This window comes from Aulostomus chinensis, chromosome 2, assembly GCF_037954235.1.
Source record: "Aulostomus chinensis isolate RoL2024-O1b breed Wild chromosome 2, RoL_Achi_v1.0, whole genome shotgun sequence".
In the NCBI taxonomy this organism is placed as follows: domain Eukaryota; kingdom Metazoa; phylum Chordata; class Actinopteri; order Syngnathiformes; family Aulostomidae; genus Aulostomus; species Aulostomus chinensis.
The window spans coordinates 939,581-958,362 of record NC_141321.1 but is presented as its reverse complement, the minus strand read 5'-3'; the positions used below and the strand labels follow the sequence as shown (position 1 = coordinate 958,362).

Here is an 18,782-nt window from a genome sequence, read left to right as displayed (position 1 = left end):
TATTGTCCCATAGCTGACTGCCTGTTCTGTCATATGCTCAGGTCCAGTCTCTGATAAAACCCTGATCATGCTTGTTCTGTACCCAGTAGTAGAATAACTGTAATATTGGCATGTCTGTGATGAAGTGTTTGTTTGTTACACTCACAGAAGCTACTGTATTTCAGCCTTCCTGTAGGAGGACAGAAACACCAAACACACAGAGCTTCGAGCCCAGTAATGCTGATGTCATGAATCTGTGAAACACTAACAAATATTGTGAACGTCTTTTTATGGCTATCTGCCCACGTCACAGCACTACAAAAAATCTCTTCATGATCTCTTGGTCTGAATTCAAGTTTCGGAAGCATGATTTACTGATTACACACACGTTGTAAAGTCCCTCCAGCAGCTAACAGCCAACTGAACTTCGACGTGAACAGGTGAAGAAGTGTTTGTCACATCCATGTATTCATTAAAGGAGAAAAACAACATCCGGTTTTTGGGTAACTGAAAGTTTTCATATCCATTCCATTCCTATAATGATGCCTAATTCTAAAGTGTGTTAGAAACAAACGAGAGTAATATTGAGCTGTAATATTGGGTATATAACTACGGTCAGAATAACTGGACCCAGCCGAGGTAGGAGAGGTGACCACATTCCAACAAGGCTTCTCCCAGTGCTAGGCAGTCTCTCCGGAGCCAGCCAATGAGCGCCTGCCTGTCTGTGAAAAGATGGTTCTAATTGGTTCACTGCGACAAGCTGCCGTCAGCCAATTGGTCAAACTGGTTGTCAAACCCTTTAACATCCGCCCATTACATGCTCCCAGGGGGACGGCGTTCTCCATCCTAGTAGAGGAAAAAAACGGCACTGAGAAACTGATCTGCGGATAAGGGTTCGTCACGCTGAGAAGAGGAGTCTCCTCAATTGCCCCGGGATTTGAACACATAATTTCGGAGGAAAAACCGGCGGGCTTCACCGGGATTCTGTTTCGGTACGTTGCTCTGTGCTTTTATTGTGCGAGTCACTCCTAGTTTGACTGAGCCAGACACCCTGGTGGTGACGCCGAAATCACCTCCGTCTTCTCTGTTTCTGCCCCGGTACGTCACCAACACACAGACCGAACCTGTCGATACCGTGGGCAGTTAGCCTCCTCAGATTCCCCGTCGTGTTGCAGGGGACGAGGGCAGAGAGAAGTTTGCTCGGCCGGACTCCCGCGTAGCTTGTTGACTGTTTGAATGTTCAACGCGCCTCTGTGAATTTCTATATTGCAAAAAAAAGACAGTGAGGTCCAGAACCCGAGCGGGGTCCCCGAGCCCGGGAAGCCGGTGATATCGAGGGGAACCGTTTGGTCGGACCAGTGTATGTCCTAGCTCTAGGCTAACAGTTAGCTCCTCCATCAACTCCCCCACCTCCACACTGTAATATATATACTGACTCCTGTCACCCCTGGCCAACCGAGACACCCACTGCCGTATGTCCTGGGACACGGTAGTGAATGTTTATGTTCCGAGCGACTAGATGACAACCCTGTAGCTTCTCCAGAGGTTGCTGGATGCCTGGGTCTCGAACAAAATGTCAATGAGACCTTCTGTTCATGCTTTCTAAAGACCATTCCTGACCCACCCGTGTTCTGAACATCTGGACTGATGTGTTGCTTCCACTTAGTCGCTTGTATTTTTGACAGATGAACATTTCATAAATGTTGCTTCTTATTGAGAAACCTCTCTGGTCCTCTTACAGAGGAGGACAAACTGCTCCATCTTGGTACTGTTTGGACCGGGCTCAAAGGTTTATTGATAGTGGTGTATCAGGTTGGTGCTGTAGCCTACACCCTGGGTGTGTTTTTATACTGTAGCCTACACCCAAGTGGGTAGCCTATGCCCTGGTGGGTATCTACAGTGTACCTACACCCTGGTGGGTATTAATACTCTAGCCTGCACCCTGATGGGTATTGATACTCTAGTCTACGCCCTGATGTGTATTGATCCTGCAACTTATGCCCTGGTGTGTATTTATGTTTTAGCCTATGCCCTGATGTGTATTTATAGTTGTATTTAAACAGTAGCCGATGACCTGATGGGTATTTATATCAGCTATCATCCATCTAATGTGGTGATTGGTATTTATGTTGTAGCCTATACTCTGGTGGGTGTTTGTACTGAAGCCTAGGGCTGAACGATTAATCATTTTGAAACCGAAATCTTTTTATGAGTTGCAATGGCTGCGATTTTTATTTTTTCAATCTTAATATTAAATTGAAGCGAGTCTGATCCAGTGTTTATGACACTGCAGCAACTGCCGTCCTACTTGAGCGACAGTCGTGCTCACCAATCACAAATGCTGTGCTCTCTATTCTGACCAATCCGAGGTGTCTGTTCAATAACAAGGTAATGCTTTATGTTAACCCACAGACGGTAGCAAGCATGGCATCTGCAGCAGAGCTTGAGACAGAAGAAACTCTGCCTGATTTAATCAGAAAGAAATCAAGCACTTTGATTTTATGAGATTATTTTGGTTACGAAATCACCGACGTCCAACAAAAGAACACTTTGTGCAGGACCTGTTGACGTAAAGTCGCTACATCTTGAGTTAACACTACAAACCTCCGTCAGCACTTGTACAACCACCACCGACACCTATACGATGCGTATATGGGAAAAATAAATAAATAAAATAAAATATATTTCGCAAATTAATCGCAATTGCAATATTGCTCAAAATAATCGTGATTAGATTTTTTCTCAAAATCGTTAAGCCCTACTGTAGCCTATGCCCTGGTGGGTATTTATACCGTAGCCTACACCCTGGTTGATATTTATACCATGGCCTAAACCCCGGTGGGTATTTGTACTGTAGCATACGCCCTGGTGGGTATTTGCACTGTAGCCTATACCAGTGGGTAATGTGTATTTATACTGTGGTCTATGCCCTGGTGGCTATCTATACTGTAGCCTATACCCTAGTGTGTATTTATACTGTAGACTACACACAAATGGGTATTTATACTGTAGCCTACGCCCAGTTGGCTATCTGTACTGTAGCCTATACTCTGATGGATATTTATACTGTAGTCTGTGCCATGGAGGGTATGTATACTGTAGCCTACATGCTGGTGGGTATTTATACTGTATCCCATGCCTTGGTGGGTGTTTATATTGTAGCCTTCGCCCTGGTAGGTATTAACACTGGCATAACAAGTGAGTGCTGCTGGCAAGTGAAACGGAGGATATGATTCAAACGGTGGAGCAGATAAATGTTGAAGAGTAGTTAAATACAGCTCAACAGTGACTGTCCACCTTCAGAAGTAAATTTCCCTTCTTTTCCTTAGTAGGCATTTCAGTGAATTCTTTACATTAAAAGTTTTTCAACAGGAGCCAAGATGACCCACGAGCAGATGAATTGAAACCATTAAATATTTTATGTTTTGTTAACATTAACAGGAATCTTTGAAAAAGCATCTGAGCAGATTCCACAATTCCGTATTGATTTGGTTGATTCTGAGGATGACTGCTCTTGTAATGACTCCAGTCCTGTGGGGGCAGTGTGGGTGGCCCAGTATAGTAGCAGCAGCAAAGTTGTATTGAAGTCAGTGCTGACAACGCTATAACACAAGGTCTAGAACTATTTTGGATTCTGAAGTAAAACAGAAACAGATTGAGTTGATATAAGTAATTATGTGCATATGCTTTGGTACTCTGTCTTAAAATACTGCAACAATACGATGACCCTATGCAGCATTTACACCGACCCCACACAGATGTTTTGCAACCAGTGGCTAAAGTTAATGCTAAAGCTGTGGATCATAAATAAATGCATGGGGACAAATCCTTTGTCTGCAAACTGCAGTTAAGCTCTGTGCCACATACAATGATGGAGTCTGTGGCCAGGTTCATCTGAATGAAATGAAAAGTACTTTATTCATCCCCGTGGGGGAAATTCACGGTAACGTGGCTCAGTGTTTGGATGATAAAGGTAGCAGCATGGTAGTTATGATAAATAAATAAATACAATAAGTTAAAAGAGTGGTCGGTAGCAGTACTAGATATTGGTATAATGCACGTGAGGGTACATAGTTGTTGTAAAGTCCTACTTCTTGAGCAGTCTAATGACGGCCGGGATAAAGGACCTCTGGTGGTGCTCTGTACAGGAGCGTACCAAATGGTAAATGGACTCAATTTTATATTGCGCTTTACAGTGTCATCTCATTCACCCATTCACGCACACACTCACACACTGATGGTGGAGGCTGCCATGCAAGGCACCAACCTACTCATCAGGCGCAATTATAGGTTCAGTATTTTGCTCAAGGACACTTCGACATGGTCACCGGGGTCGAGGATCGAACCAGTGACCCTTTGGTTGCTAGACGGCCACTCTACCCCTGAGCCATGCTGCTCAAGAGGAGCCTCCTACCACAGTGACTGCTGCTAACCCTAACCCATGATGAAGGGGGTTGTTGGCATTCCCCCAGGTAGACAGAAACTTGCTAGTCATCCATCTTTCCACCACAGTCCCAAGAGAGTCCTGGCTCTGACCCACCACTGACCCAGTCTTCTTGACCAGCTTGTTCAGTTGTTTGAGTCCTTCATAGTAAAGTTGCTGGCCCAGCAGACTGCTCCATAGAAGAGAATGCTGGCCATTACAGCCTGGTAAAACGTGACCAGCATCTCCCTACACACATCAAAGGATCAAAGTCTCCTCAGAAAGAACAGTCTGCTCTGTCCCTTCCTGAAGAGTGCATCTGTGTTGGCAGACCGGTTCAGAATGTCATCCAGGTGTAGTCCCAGATACTTGTAGGTCCTCACCACCTCTTGTTCTTGCCTCAGATGTTAATAGGCTGTAGAGGTGGCTTGGCCCTGCAGAAGTTGATGACCCTTTCTTTGGTCTTGGTGGCACTAAGCAGCAGGCCATTCTTCTCACTCCAGTCACTGAAGTCTCTCACCAGGTCCCTGTACTCTCTCTCTTGACCATCCTTCACACACGCCGCGATGGCCGCATCGTATTTCTGGATGTGGCAGGTCTCTGAGTTGTAGAAGAAGTCTGCCATGTGGAGGGTGAACAGGAAGGGAGCCATCACAGTCCCCTCCGGAGCGCCAGTGTTGCTCACAGCTGTGTCAGTGACACAGCTCCCCAGCCTGTCATCCTGTCTGGTAGTTTGTGATCCAGTCAACAATGAAGGTAGTCACCCCATTCGGACCAGCTACTCTCTGAGTAGCGTGGGCTGGACTGTGTTGAATGTGCTTGAGAAGTTGAACATAATCCTCATCTGGCTGCCAGGCTCATTCAAATATGAGTAGGCCCTGTGAAGTAGGACAGCATCATCCACTTCCACACTCTCCTGGTACCCGAACTGCGGAGGGTCATGTGTCTTTAAGGACAAGAGGTATAACAGTGACAGAATCTCATGGTATGAGAATACCTTGGTATCAAACACATGGTACAGTGTTCATTGCAATATTTAATGCGGGGGGGGGGTATTGACCCCTATTCACATTATTTCATGCATATCTTGGAAAAATTTTGGTATCTAAGTTTGTAACAGGGCAGGTATCACTGAATATGTACTGGCATCTGAAGTGATATTTTACAACAAATGCTACATTGGATCCTTCTTTAGGTTTTAGCAGCTTGTTTAGATTGTCCACCAAGGTACTGATTCTAGAAGGTCTTGGAAATCATTTCTGGGCACCTTTTATGGCTTTCCATGTCTGTACACCCTGATAATGGGTGATAATGTTAGCTGTTAATGTTGGCTAATAATTTTAGCAACAAACGCCACCAGACTGTGAGGAGCTGTGACTCCATGTATCTCCAGTGTGGACTCAGGTGGACTGAGGAAGAGCTGAGGTTCCAGTGTATGCATGAGGTGAAGTTCTCAGCAGTGGATAATGAAACTAGAACCTCAGATGCAACCTTTGACCCAAACACCCAGGACTGAAAGACCAGCTAAACCACTGCAGCAGTCCAGGTCCACTGTGTGGAATTGTAGATCCCAACACTGGATAGGGGAGAGTATGATCCTGGTGGTGTTCAGCCTGAATCCCCAGATAGTGGAACAGACTCAGCTGCTAGAAGTAATGATGTGAGAAAGATGGCCATGGCTCCCAGACCAGCTGGCACTCTCAATAACCTGTGTTGTCAGATGCTTCTTCTCTGCTCAGATCCAGAGCAGAACCAGAGCCAGTCCCCTGATTGGTCAGTAACATACTGATGTGTCTGATTCTACAACTCCCTGCTGTGTCTCCGTTGCAACTGTTTGTGTTTCTGCAGAACTTTGCACCACTGTACCCTGCCTGAGCTGGACCAACTTGCCAGTGTAGGAGCTGGTACAGAATATGTGCTGAATGTTTTCTGAGTGTCACTATTATTAAAGGTATTCTAATGGTGGCTCCAGCTGTCAGCTGATGTCACATATGTCTCCAGCAGCTGGATGAAAACGCTGATATCAGATACTCTGCCCATGTACTTAAAGCATGTTCATGTATTTCTAAGTTAATTCAGTGTGTTTAATCAGTGATCACTACATCAATATTAGGGCCACAGCTATCAATTCTTTTGGTAATTGAGTAATCCATCAATTGTTCTGACAACTAATTGAGTAATTGGATAAGTATTGTATTTTCTGCAGTTTTTTTTCAATTGTTACTTTGCTGAATTTAAGAGCAATGGCTCTATACAAACGTGTAAGTAAGAAATCTCTTAAATGAACAAGTATGAAATGCTAATGTAAAAGTACTAAGGAAAGTAACTTTACTTTGACTGTATTTTCTGTTTTCACTTTACTTTTTACTTAAGAACAAACAGGGTCCTACAGGGGATTGGTTCACGAACACGCCACCTTTTTCTCCTCTTATGAGTTTGTGTCTGTTTTGAGTAATCAATAAACACCAATAAGAGAGCCATTTAAGTACAACAAAAGCAATAAAAATGTTCCATCCATTTTCTACCGCTTATCCTGTTCAGGGTCATGGGGGAGGCTGGAGCCTATCCCAGCAACCTTCAGGTGAGAGGCAGGGTACACCCTAGATGGGTCGCCAGTCCATTGCAGAGCCAACACATGTAGACAGACAACTGTGTACACAACCACACTTACAGTCAATTTAGAGTATCCAATTAGCCTAGTCCCATCATGCATGTCTTTGGACTGTGGAAGGAAGCCGGAGTACCTGGAGAGAACCCATGCAGGCACAGGGATAACATTTAAACTCCACACAAACAGATCCTGCGCTTGAGCCGGGGCTCAAACCCGGAACCTTCTTGCTGTGAGGCAACAGTGCTAACCACTGCACCTCTGTGCCGCCCCAATAAAAATGTTGATTTTACAAAAAAAGGGAACAATTAAATGCAAGGTTTTTAATTGTAATAAGGTATTTTTACATTGCGGTATTAATGCTTTTACTTAAGTAAAGGATCTGAATACTTTTTCCATCCCAAAAGGTCAGTGATCAGTGTTTCAGTTGGCGCTTTCACACTGGCCACAGAGCCACTAATTCGCCTGTCTTTTTTTAGTCCGAGGTTTCAAACAGGATGTGGCAAATTGGGGGTCAGTTTTAGTCCAGCAATTTTCCTCTTCCGAGGGTACACTTATTGCTGCCTCCACTGCTATGTGAATCCATTCCGTCAATGTGCCGGCTCGACATGAGGTTGGCGGAGGTGTTGATGATGACACCAACTTGCAAACATTATGCTCACCGGTTCTCCCACAGCAAACACCTCAGAGAATGTCCAGAACGCAGCCAGAATTGTGACTTGCTGTTTTGAAACTTACAGACTGTCACGGGGCTAAATATTCTTCCAGCGCATCATCACTTCATTAAGATGAGCACCTGGGGAACTGCTGAGATCAGGGAGCTGATGACCATCACTGCTGAGAGAGCAGATCGCCCACAGAAGGTCAGGATTGGCCCCAACACCTCCACAGCTCTCACACAACACCAGCTCCCCTCAAGGCTGCATGCTGAGCCTCCTGCTCTTCACGCTCTACACTTCAGACTGCACACCAGCAACACCATCAAGTATGCGGATGACACTACAGTGGTAGGCTGCATCACTGGAGGCAACGAGTCCGCTTACTGAGATGAGGTGCAAAAGCTGACTGTGTAGTGTCGAGAAAATAACCTGCTCTGGAACACACAACAACAAAGGAGCTTATCATTGACTTCAGGAAAAACAAAACAGACTTTCAGCCTATTCTCACTGGTGGGACCTGTGTGCAAAGGGACAGTGACTTCCACTTCCTTGGAGTCCATCTAGAGGAGAAACTGACCTGGGATAAGAACACCACGCAGCTGGTCAAGAAGGCACAGCAAAGACTCCACTTCCTGAGAATCCTTAGGAAGAACAACAGCCAGAAACTGCTTGTGTCTTTTTACCGCTTCACCATGGAGAGCATCCTCACATACTGCCTCTGTATGTGGTTTGCCAGTTGCACAGGGGCAAACAGGAAAGAGGATCACCAAAATGGCTGAGAAGGTCATTGGGTACCCTCTACTCACAATGGAGGACCTTCATGGCTCTTACTGCCTCAGGGGAACCCACACCATCCTGAAGGACTCTTTTCATCTGGGACACTCACTGTTTGAGCCACTGCCGTCAGGCAGAAGGCAAAGGGCCATTAAAACTGGGACAAACAGACTGAGAAACAGTTTCTTCCCAACTGTTGTCAGAGCCATAAATGCTTCCACAAAGACTTAAGTACAATATTTCTATGTCATGCAATTGTCACTACCTCTGTAAAATATCCACTGTCAATGCTATTCACAGGGCTTTTGCACCCATCTTGATATAGTAAACCATGTTTACTATATATATATATATATATATATATATATATATATATATAGTAAACATGTTTATGTATATGCCTCTCCCTTGACTTTGTAAGTCTGTAGAAAGTATATTGTTTTCCACATTGTTTTTATATATACACACAGTGGGGGAAAAAGTATTCAGTCGACAATTGTGCAAGTTCTCCCACTCAAAGATGAGGCCTGTAATCTTCATCATAGGTATTCCTCAACTATGAGGGGAAAAAAATCCAGAAAAATCAGTCTGATTTTAAAGAATTTATTTGCAAATTATGGTGGAAAATTTGGTCAATAACAAAAGCTCATCTCTATACTCTGTTATATACCGTTTGTTGGCAATGACAGAGGTCAAACATTTTCTCTAAGTTTTCACACACTGTTGCTATTTTGGCCCATTCCTCCATGCAGATCTCCTCTAGAGCAGTGATGTTTTGGGGCTGTCGCTGGGCAACATAGACTTTCAACTCCCTCCAAAGGTTTTCTTTGGGGTTGAGATCTGGAGACTGGCTAGGCCACTCTAGGACCTTGAAATGCTTCTTATGAAGCCACTCCTTCATTGCCCGAGCTGTGTGTTTGGGATCATTGTCATGCTGAAAGACCCAGCCACGTTTCATCTGCAATGCCCTTGCTGATGGAAAGGTTTTCACTCAAAATCTCACAATACATGGCCTCATTCATTCTTTCCTTTACACAGATCAGTTGTCCTGGTCCCTTTGCAGAAAAACAGCCCCAAAGCATAATGTTTCCACCCCCATGCTTCAGAGTAGATATGATGTTCTTTGGATGCAACTCATTCTTTCTCCTCTAAACACAGCAAGTTGAGTTTACCAAAAGGTTCTATTTAGGTTTCATCTGAGATTCTCCCAGTCCTCTTCTGGATCATCTAAATGCTCTAGCAAACTTCAGACGGGCATGTACTGGGTTAAGCAGGGGGACACGTCTGGCACAGCAGGATTTGAGTCCTTGGCAGCATAGTGTGTTATACTGATGGTAGCCTTTATTACTTTGGTGCCAGCTCTCTGCAGGTCATTTACTAGGTCCCCCCGTGTGGTTCTGGGATTTTTGCTCAGCGTTCTTGTGATCATTTTGACCCCACAGGGTGAGATCTTGCGTGGAGCCCCAGATCGAGGGAGCTTATCAGTGGTCTTGTATGTCCTCCATTTTCTAATAATTGCTCCCACAGTTGATTTCTTCACGCCAAGCTGCTTACCTGTTGCAGATTCAGTCTTCCCTGCCTTGTGCAGGTCTACGATTTTGTTTTTGGTGTCTTTTGCTAGCTCTTTGGCCATTGTGGAGTTTTGAGTGTGACTGTGTGAGGTTGTGGACAGGTGTCTTTTATACTGATAATGAGTTCAAACAGGTGCCATTAATACAGGTAACGAGTAGAGGACAGAGGAGCCTCTTAAAGAAGAAGTTACAGGTCTGTGAAAGCCAGAAATTTTGCTTGTTTGCAGGTGACCAAATACTTAATTTACCGAGGAATTTAGCAATTAATTCTTTAAAAATCCTACAATGTGATTTACAATGACAATAAAGTGAATCTGAATCTGAATCTAAAAGGATGTGGATATGATGAGTCATCAAACTAACCCTTATTATTGTAATTTATCTTCCCAGTGGCTCTCTAGTTCAATGTAAATGTGAAATTGAGTCATCTGGACCTGTTCTTTATTGAATTTTGTCATTTTGTATTTAAGGATATTTTATCTTAGTTTTGATTGATCAAACCTTTCATGTATGTGTTGGCTGGTACATAAGGAGTCAGTGATTTGATCATCATTGCGTAAAGCAAGGGAGGACACAATTGTCTCGTCTGTCTCCTTCATGAGGAAAAGTCAGACGAGACATAAGTTATGATTAAAGCTTTTGGGCTTCTGATCTATTGAGTTAAACTAGAGCCGACATTAAAATGTTTGTAAATCGGAAGAAAGAAAGCACCAGTCAGCCCTATGGAGAGTCTGTCCCACTGACAGAGACGGGAAGGCTTGCCACAGGTGTCTAAGTAATCTGTAACCTTCAGGACACTTCCTTTATTGTAGCAGAATATTTATCACTCTGCTTTAGTTAATTTTGTGATTGGATAATAATCTTTTAATAAAGGTCCACAATTCTCATGATGATCAATCTCCGGGTCCCTGCCACCAGCACACTGATGTGTAACCAGCTCATTGACCGAGGGATTATTTTATTATGATGGTAGTTTTATTGATCCTGACGTGGAAATGGAATGTAGATCAGTCCAGGATTTGTTGATTGGTCTAACGGGAATATTGTGGAGTTGTTCATCAGGGTTGAACTCTGAAGAAGAGAAATAAAATTGACCCTCACAAGCCTTCTTTTAATTTTAGTGTTCAATGTCTGCAAAAAAAAAGCAACATCTGCTTTGTGTTTTTAGAGAAATTATATAATTTTCTTCCTTTAATTAATGTCACATCTGAACATAATCCCTCTCTTCTTCAGTGATACAGAACAAGAAAAGCTGCAAAAGGGCCTTGATGGCCCCTGAGCTTCAGAAGTTACTGTATTTGACCCCAGCTCCCTCTGTTGGTATGAAGGGAGAATGTGCCCTGACCCCCATCCAACCACTTGTGAAAGCTCAGCAGTCATCTTCAAACGACTTCAAAGGAAGTAAAATCAGCTCAGCATCACTTGAGATGTGAGGTTTGAACGAGTGAAAGCAGACTTTTGTTTCTGTCTGAGACAGAATCGTCAGGTACAGTTCAGTGGGATCTGTCCTGTTGGCCTCCAGACACAGTGAATCCCTTCTCTGCTGAACACACACACACACAGGCTGCAAACTGAAGGGTTGTCATAGAAACAGAGTTTGTGACAGCGAAGGATAAGAGCCTTGCACTTCTTCCTCATGCACTGTGCAAAGCTGTTTGCGTGTGCGTGAAGAGTCAGACGGATGAGCTCTTCTTCATAGTAATTTATGATTGTGAAAGCTGATGATTAATTATAACTGATGTGGTAGGAATAAGAAATGTGACTATTTCATTTTTCTTACCTGATTACCGATTTTGTCTGATTCTGACTTTCAGTCTAAAAAAACTACATGTGCCAGAATATGAAAACATAATCCACCTTTCTTCAATGGAAACTTTTATTTCCTTAATGACTGGAAATTACTCTTAGTTCCCCCCAAATTGCGCTAATTACTGGATCTTTTCTTAACAAGTCTTAGTAAATAGATAAAGTGCCATCCTAGTGGAAGAGGAACAATAAACTTCTCCTGAACATGGGTCTGTGTATCAGCTGTGTGTGAGTATATTTGACTGATGAGTAGAAGCAGCTGAGTGCAACAGCAGTCGAGGGCAGGAGAGGCTGTTGGCTGGTTCTGGGCTCTGAGCTCTGCCCACTAGCATTAGCTGCTTCCCTTTGTCAGCTTCCTCCAAATGAGCTGATGGAGTTTGAGGGGTCTGATTTGGTTTTTGGTCGTCTTTGGCCTGACATGTTTCACTAATTGAGCTTGACCCTTATTATCATTGGGCTTGCCTGCGCTGAGTTCACGCTGCTCACCTCAGTCCTCAGCAGCTTCAATCTCTAGCTGGCTGCTGGTTTTGCCAACTTGCTCAAGGTCTGTTGGTTTGATGGTTGTCTCTTGCTTTGTGTTTCTATCGCATGTCCTTGTTTATATTGAGTCCTTTGGGGGGGGGGGGGGGGGTTGTGATTGGGAGCCTGCACACGGTGTTTTATTTTTAAAATCGACCAGATATACTATACCACTCATGAGTAGATTTCCTATCTGGCTGCATCTGCTCTGTGCAGCCTTCCTACCCTCAGAAGTGCCACTGTTCGCGGCAAAGCAGTGGCAATGACCAGTTATTGTACAATATATTATATGTTTTATATCATCAGTGTGATGTTGTTTTGCTTCATAAATACAGAGGGATTGATGCTGTCAATAAGATTTCATTGGTTAAATATGCAAATACATTATAAACAAATGGTAGTTAGTTAGAAGGTTGCAAACAGTTTCTCTAGGTTCTTCTGTTTAGTTTGCTCTTGTGTGCAAGGCTTCTCTTCTTTTTCTTAATTCACTCATGAACAGTGGCCCTGCTCCAGTCCTAACATACAGGATGTTAGCCTGTCCCTGGCCCACCTGGATTAATTGTTGTTATGTTAGACGGATGAGCTCTTCTTCATAGTAATTTATGATTGTGAAAGCTGATAATTAATTATAACTGATGTGGTAGGAATAAGAAATGTGACTATTTCATTTTTCTTACCTGATTACCGATTTTGTCTGATTCTGACTTTCAGTCTAAAAAAACTACATGTGCCAGAATATGAAAACATAATCCACCTTTCTTCAATGGAAACTTTTATTTCCTTAATGACTGGAAATTACTCTTAGTTCCCCCCAAATTGCACTAATTACTGGATCTTTTCTTAACAAGTCATAGTAAATAGATAAAGAGTCATCCTAGTGGAAGAGGAACAATAAACTTCTCCTGAACGTGGGTCTGTGTATCAGCTGTGTGTGAGTATATTTGACTGATGAGTAGAAGCAGCTGAGTGCAACAGCAGTCGAGGGCAGGAGAGGCTGCAGGCTGGTTCTGGGCTCTGAGCTCTGCTCACTAGCATTAGCCGCTTCCCTTTGTCAGCCTCCTCAGGGTCTGATTAGGTTTTTGGTTGTCTTTGGTCAGACATGTTCCACTAATTGAGAGCTTGACCTTTAATATCCCTGGGCTCCGCTCCAAAGCTTCAATTTCCAGTATGCCCTGACCCAAAAGGATTTTTTGGGGCTGATGCTGATTTCATTAGGGAATAAAAAATTCCAATGACTGACATATTGGCCAATTCAATTTTTTACGTATTTCATATAAAAAGATAAATTACCAGCTTTTGATGGCTTAAATATAGTTCCAAACACCTGTTACAAAGATTTAAATTGAAGGGCACCAGCTACTATCATCTCAGTAAACAAAGAAGTATCTCTGACAGTGTCAACATTTATAAAATAATACATTTGTTGAAGTAGATTTCATGGTAGGGCTGTTATTGGTGTGCATTACATTGCAGTGTCTAATTAAGAGGTCAGTAAATGTGTATCTGTAGGTGAGAGGTGTCATAAAAGTCTTTGGTAAAATAGGATTTGAAAGGTGCCTCTTGGATGTCCTCGCAATGTGTGTTCACATTTTCTTTCCTCCACCTGCACCTCCTGAATTTATAACTTCCATTAGCAAGGTAGCTAATATTTAAGCTTGCTAACTTATGTCACGCTCAACTGATATCAGTGAACCATGACAGATGCAACTAGCATGTCATGGGAAATTGGAAACTTGTTAAGTTATTTTTTTTATTTCACAAACTAGTTATCATAAACTTACCATTGAGGCAAACTGCTTGGTTTTAAAACGCATGCGCTGTTGGCTTTTCGGTACCGTACAGTACGTCACTCTCACTCTGTGGGGTTGCAGTGGAGCGTTACATGAGATACACTAGGACATAATTTCTAAAAAAAAAAACTCCATATTAATGGCATTTTATTACTGAAAATTACATGTTAAAATCAGCATCAGTTGGCAGATTTATAATTAATGGCTGTATTTGGCTGATTAAATCGGCCAGCTGATTAATTGGTCAGGCCCTAGCCTCCAGCTACCTGCCAGCTTTGTTAACTTGCTCGGATTCTGCTGGTTTGGTTGTCGTCTCTTGGTTTATGTTAATATATTATGTTAATATCAAATGTCCATGTTTATACTGAGTCCTTTTCAAGTTGTTTTTTGTGATTGGGAGCCTGTACATGGTGTTTTATTTGACCTATTGCACTGTTTTTGAAAAATTCGCTGGATATTCTATACCAGGGGTTCTTAACCTTTTTTGACCTTGGGGCCCAATTTTTATAGTACAAAGCAGCCCCATATTAACACTGTATAGGATTAATTGACCTCAGTCTCGGATTGAGAACCAGAAACCAAAAGCAGTCCAAGTCCATCAGAGGTCCAAGTTACTGGGGACCATAATTACTGATGGACGGGCAAATGAAAAGCTGCTCTTATAAAACTATGGCTGCGTCCGAATTGCCATTTGGCAACCTACGTCCTACTGCTGCGACCTACAGCTACAGCCTACTTCTACAACCTAAACACAGCGACACCATTGGGACACCCTAAGATTGTTGGTGAAGCACGACCTCTGCTGGCAGAACACAGATACCGCAATTAGGTAGACAGCACCAACGAAAGCCCCACCTGCTGGCCTGACTGTCGTACTGCACTCCACTCTGAACGCACCTTTCACTCATTCTCTATTATTAAGCACATTAATGCACCTGTAAAGGTGTGTTCACACCACGTCGCGTTTGGTGTGAACACGCCTTTAGTCATCAACATCAACTATAAATGTTGGTGTTGCATAGGAATGGGAGACTGTTGGTGGCGCAAACTTGGCTTGCGGGTCCATAGGTTTTTAGGGGACAAAAAAGAAGTCCGCGCTGCATTGTGGGCCATAGGTTGCTCCATAGGATGCACCTGAACCGACCTACAATGTGGGCGTGTTTAGGCTGGAATGTAGGTTGCGAAGTAGGTCGCTACTCGTGCCAGTTGTGGTTTCAGACAGCCTACGACCTACTCTGTGACCTACGATCCAACCTATTTGGCAATTCGGACGCAGCATGTGAAGGTCATGTGAATGCACTGGTCCATGTGTTACATTTATATTGTCTACAGTTGAGAATCAGGTTGATATGAAGCTAATGATGCTCTGTGAAAGGTGCTACATGAATACATTTTTCCATACTTACCTTGTTAAGATAAGTGAATTCTCTGCAGGGCTCAAGTGTGACAGTTGATCAGGAGTAAGTCAAGTACCATGTCCGTCAACCAAGTGGTTCAAGAGAAGTACTGCATACCTCAGGAATGTGTACTTTGGCACAGACACACACACGCACTTACACACACACACACACACACACACACATGGCACATGCTTCTACCTCAGTGTCTCACACAGGTTTTATGTGTCTGGACACAAGCATGCAGTTCTTTGTTTACTCTTGTGTGACTATGTTCATGCAGAAAATTCTCTCAATTAAAATGGTGAAATGTCTATAAATGTACAATGTGGACCTTTTCTGTTGGTTGACTTGTGTTTTGAATGTTTAATTCACTCTTCAAAGACTGTGCTTTGCAAAAGTACTGAACCCAGAACAGCTGTGACTGTGGCTGATTTGACCTAAGTAAAATCCTTCTTGGTCCAGTTGAGCTTTTTTTTTTTTTTTTTTTTTTTTGTCTGTCTTCCTGTCTGCAATGTCAACATCCTCTCAGCTGTTGCTCCACCCACTGAAATTCCCTCCAAGTCTTTCTCCCACTGGGATTCTAGTCTGCTCAAACTGCCAGAAAAAGTGGAGAGAGTGGAAGAAGGGAGGGACAGACAGAGGACATGGTGAAGACATCACCGTTTAGAGGCAGCTGGTATGTTGCTGTGGACCGTGTGTGACTGTGGCTCCTCAGACACAGGGCCCTCTCTGTCTCCCTGCCTCCCATCTGACAAAGTAACTCCAGTGGTTAGGGCCTCTGTTATTGATTACTGGTGACTGAGGAAGACTGATGTCACCTTTGATCCCTCCATCCTTCCCTCCTTCCTGCCCTCTCCTGCCTTTCATATTTAGCTTGAAAGCAGTTGAGACCAACAGCTAACAACGGAGTCTGTCACTAACTCTCCGACTCTTGGTCCAGAGTAATCCACATTGTCAGTCCAGCTGTAATCAGTAAGATGCAGGTTCTGTAACTATGAATGGAACCTGAAAAGTGGACTAACATGTCTCCTAACATCTTTACTACAGAAACACAGTTGAGACGACCAGGAACTGCAGGTGTTGGAGGAGGCCCTGTCCACACTTGCTGTTTAGACCCATCCTGGTGTGATATGATCACCAGTGGTCAGCTCTGCACACAAACACCTTCATTACTTCTGTTTGCAATGTTTTTAACAAAATTTTTTAATCATTGTATTGATTCATTTGTATTTATTACGAGCAGCTCAGGTGAATATGTTACAGAGTTGACACGTTTGTTGCAGTAGATCTTGTAACACATTCATTCATCTGACTTTTTACTACTGAGGAGTTACTGTCTTGTTTTGGGTGATTCCTAGTGTTTGAGTAGAGAGAGGGAGGGGGATCAGCTGATGGATGAGAGAGATTAGCTCTTTAACAAGACAGCGAGCAATGCAGCAGGGTATACTTTGTTGTGTTTTTAAAAAGCAGGAGAATCAAATGGCAACAATCTAGATCTATTCCTGACAAACCAACACACTAAAGATATTTGATGTCTGCAATGATATAATAACATAGGAATGTCTCTTTGGGCTTCTTGATCAGACATCGTTGTTATGCCGAGCACCTGTGACTTTGTAAATGTCACACACATGACTATATGATATATGTGCCATACACAAATGTCATAGTATTTGTTTGGCTTAGCAACCGGTCCCATTTGATTTCAGTATGTAATTAACCTATCTGATATTAGACTGACATCACTGATCCACATTTCCGTAGATTCTGCTGTCTGACACACACAGTACATTTGTTTCTTCTCAGCAGCTGTGAGACTGTCAGACAAACATGGGCAAATTAATCTAGGTGCTTTTTGACCATCACCTGTTTTCTAGCAGGGAGTATTCATCTTGGCTAACAATCATTAGCTCACATTAGCAGAAAACTGTATAGTTTTGGCTCTACCAACATCCTTGTTTAACTTTACACAAATGAATAGTCATACTGATGAGGTCAACAACAACACAGAAAAAAATTGCACTGGATTAGAATTGGTATCCCAGCTATATGTGTTGGATTGGAATGGAAAACCTGGATCAGTACATTTGTTGTTTGGGTCTTGAATTCAGATGAGTGAAGACGATGAGAGCGATGAGTGAATCAACAGCTCACACACACATACACACACACACACACACACACACACACACAAATTGTGAAACCAAGGCTTGATGGTAACTTACTTTCATGAGAGTCTGAAAGAAGTGCTGCTTTTTGGGTGCTTGCAGTGTTTTAGTCTGGGAGGAGTGTGTTTCCTTGTGCGTGGGAGTGTGTGTGTGTGTGTGCGTGCACGGGCATGCACGTTGGGGGGGGGGGGGGTCTATGTTTAGCTGTGTTTGTTGAGGACTGGGTAATTATGGCTGGCAGCAGAGTTTCAACTGGAGAGGAATGCCTTTTGACCGTTGCCGTCACTGAAACAGACCTTTTCAACCCTCTGTATGCGTGTATGCATGCATGCTTTAATGCATAGTAAAGTAGGGTGTGTTTTGTTTCCATAGTGGGTTAAAACAGATTTTGTATTTCTTCTTTGTGTGACCTATTGATTTGTGTTGATTTGACATTGTCCCAGTGTGTTAACCTTGGAACACCCACACTGTCTTTCCATGCTGCTGCATCCTGTCACACACACACACACATACACTCTCTTCCTCCTGGATGACATTGTTGGCTTCTCTGTGTGATCTGTCCTCCAGATGTAGCCAATAGCAGCACAGATGGTGGTGCTGGGTGGAGTCAGGGTTTTTTTTCTAATTTTTCTGGGTGATCATTGGGGTCACTGCCATTGGTTTGTTCAGCTCTAACAATTAACTTACTTCAGGTTCTTAGTCTCTTAAAGTAGAATGGGAGCTAGAGCCTTCAGCTATCAGGCTCCTCTCTTGTGGAACAGTCTCCCAGTCTTGATCCAGGACTCAGACACCCTTTCCATGTTTAAGAGTAGACTTAAGACCTTCCTTGTTGGTAAAGCTTATAGTTAGGGCTGCTTTGGCTAGCCCTTAGATGTGCTGCCATAGGCTTTGACTGTCAGGGGATCTCCCATGATGCACTAGGCTTGCTCTGTCCTCCTGTACTCGTATATGTTACAAACTCGTTTTCTTCTCCGAGCCTTTGTGCTTCCCCACTTCCCAGATGCCTGACTGATGCTGCTCCTGGAGGAGGCTACAGACCTGAAGAGGCTAAAGCTGTCACCCTTAGCATCAGTAGTAGTAATAGT

General features: G+C 43.3%; 1 protein-coding gene across 3 annotated transcripts in view; it reads left to right on the top strand.

Annotated features, from left to right (window-relative positions):
- Positions 1–819: 819 nt before the first annotated feature.
- ccdc102a (coiled-coil domain containing 102A) overlaps positions 820–18,782 on the top strand; it is a 79,046-nt gene continuing 61,083 nt past the window's right edge. For all 3 annotated transcript variants that reach the window (XM_086221952.1, XM_086221959.1, XM_086221943.1), the window contains exon 1: positions 820–971. The gene's annotated coding sequence lies outside the window, so the exon portion shown is untranslated. The remainder of the gene's footprint in view (positions 972–18,782) is intronic.